This window comes from Megalops cyprinoides, chromosome 3 (genome assembly GCF_013368585.1).
Source record: "Megalops cyprinoides isolate fMegCyp1 chromosome 3, fMegCyp1.pri, whole genome shotgun sequence".
Taxonomy (NCBI): Eukaryota; Metazoa; Chordata; class Actinopteri; order Elopiformes; family Megalopidae; genus Megalops; species Megalops cyprinoides.
Window position 1 is genome coordinate 24,414,296 of NC_050585.1, and position 2,444 is coordinate 24,416,739.

Here is a 2,444-nt window from a genome sequence, read left to right on the forward strand (position 1 = left end):
GGCTTGATGACTGCTAATTTGAAGGACTGAGGTACATGTCCAGCCATAAGGGAGGCATTAATAAGATTTAACAACGCTGTGCCAATTTCAGCTGGCAGCTGTTTTAAGAATCTTGTCAAAATGGGGTCTAACAGGCAGGTGGTGTTTTTAGATGAATTAATTAGGGAGGAGAAGTAGCTAAATTCAATGGGTGTGAAAGAGTCTGGCCTAGTAAACATATCTACGTTATCTGAGACTGAACAAGCGAGGCTGGAGGCAGAAGTAGAGGAAGGTTTCAATTGTGTCTCATATCTTTATGATTTTGCTGTTGTAACGGAGCGCCTGTACCTTTAAGCAGAAGCAACAGCGGCAGTGCGGCGTCGCATCAACTGACGTCACGGTATGCGACACTAGTCATGCTAATTGTTTGCCGTGGGATCCCTTTAAAAGCCCGGCACTGCTGCAGCCAGGTAGGCGATTTGAATTCTGTTCGATTTGGCATTTTGCGTCTTATGCTCCAGTCGTTATCGTTGTTGAGCAGTAGTTGAGTGCCCACGTCTCAACCGTGAAGGTATGTTGGTCAACACTTGCTTGACGCTGTGATTTTATGCATGCCAGATTCGGGTTGCTAACTTCTGCCTTTGTTTTAGGGCCAAACACTTGAAATATTGCCCTTATCGTGCGTCGCAGTGTGCCGTATTTGGGGTACCACTCAATCGGTGGGTGCGCGTCCTTGTTTAAGTTACCGGTACGTAGCCATTCAGTGTTTTAGAATCATCGTCAGCGATTCTTAACCTGCTTGTCTAAACTACTGCTATCTACTTTACTTAGGCTGCTTTGCTGTGTTGCGGTGTCAGCACTTAGCAACGGGAGTTCACCTCTCTTCGTCTTCGGCCGTGGTGGGTCGCTTACCGGAAGTACACAAGATCAAGGCTGCATTTTGGTCACCGGCTGCTGTTTTGTCATCAATAACCCTTTTAGTTTTATGACTCTTATTTAGCGAATGCTCTATCGCGGCGGCACCGTACGAGGGTGGCCGGAGCATCTGAGTGGTAACGTGTGATCGTGTGTGTTGGTGCGTGTGTGCGTGCAGGTGATTGTGTGAGTTAGCGTTGAGGGCGCTGGGTGTGTGTAGACGTGCTCCGTGTTGGCGTGGGGTGCATGCCCGTGCGTGTGTGTGTGCGTATGGATATCGGGTATGGGGTTTCCTGGTGGGTAGCATGAGGAATGATCTACTGTGATATTGTATTGTAAACATAACCTTCTTTGTTAGCTGTCTTGGTTGTTGTTGTTGTTGTCTATTTTCGGTTTGGGTGTCTTGCGTCTGATGCTAGGCCCCACCTGTGACTAGTCTGCCCTCCTGGGCCCGTGTGTTTCACCTTGACTTTTCACACATTCCAGGATTGGTTAAGGCACCTTGTTGTGCCCGTTGGGGAAGTGTTGTGTTGTGATTTGTACTGGTGTTATTACCTGTGGCCATAACTGCTATTTGGTTAGCCCTGTGGGCTCAGACCTAACTGGTGGGGCCCTTTTCTGATGTCTTATTATTGTCTTTCTTTTCTTTCCTGGCAGGACTGGGGACATCCAGTAGGGAGGCTTGACACCTGGTGGTGGGTATTTGTGTCTTTGCTCCACTATCATTTGCAGTGTAGTGTCACCGGGGTGTGCAGTGCAGTGTGTGTGTGTGTGTAGCCACGTGTGGTCCTTCTGACCCTCCTTCCAGACAAGGTCTCCCTCTGGTAAGCTCCGCTCCTGTTCATTCTAGTTTATTTTGTGTCTTCGGTATCCGCTATCGGTACGATATTCCTCTGTGTCTAACTGGGTGTTTAGCCCCACTAATGAAAGTGTAACCATCAGACCAATCAAAATAAAGCGTGTATCCAATTTTAATAGAACCCCGTCTCTGCTTCATCCTTGCACGAACCTGTGTGCCTTGGTGTGGATTATACAGGAAGCTGGTTGTATTTGGTAACCGGTGGTTAGTTCCCACCAGGCTTATTTCCTACATAGAGATCAGACCTCCAGTAGGTGGCGTAGTCGACACAAAGCTCTAATCATTGCCCCGGCGCCTCTACATTTTGGCGCAGTCGGCAGGATTCGCATAAAAGAACAGAGACGGGTGTTCTATTTTGTGAATTTGTGTATTCCATCCCACCGCTGTAATTCTTCTGTATGGTTGTTGTATGTGTGTATGGGCGTCTGAGAACGACTGAGTAGGTGGTGTGATTCTTGTTTTCCTTTGTAGAGACAAAACAGCAGCCCGTGGTCGGAACGGATTTAGGAAACTACAGTCCTTTTTGGAGTTGCTTCTCAGTCATCTCCTGTGAGTTGTGGTAACTATAAATTTTGGCACAGTGTGTCTTGGTGTGAAATGGCGGAGGAAATGCAAGAGCTTAGGGACCTAGTGGCCCAATTAAGAGCGGAGAATGAGCGTCTTAAAAATGCTGATCTAGGGGATGCCTCTG

At 47.7% G+C, this 2,444-nt stretch overlaps 1 long non-coding RNA gene across 1 annotated transcript; it reads left to right on the top strand.

Annotated features, from left to right (window-relative positions):
• Positions 1–382: 382 nt before the first annotated feature.
• On the top strand, positions 383–1,090 carry LOC118774071. Its single transcript, XR_005004805.1, has 3 exons — positions 383–449; positions 630–727; positions 811–1,090. It is a non-coding gene; the product is annotated as an uncharacterized LOC118774071 (long non-coding RNA).
• Positions 1,091–2,444: the final 1,354 nt, after the last annotated feature.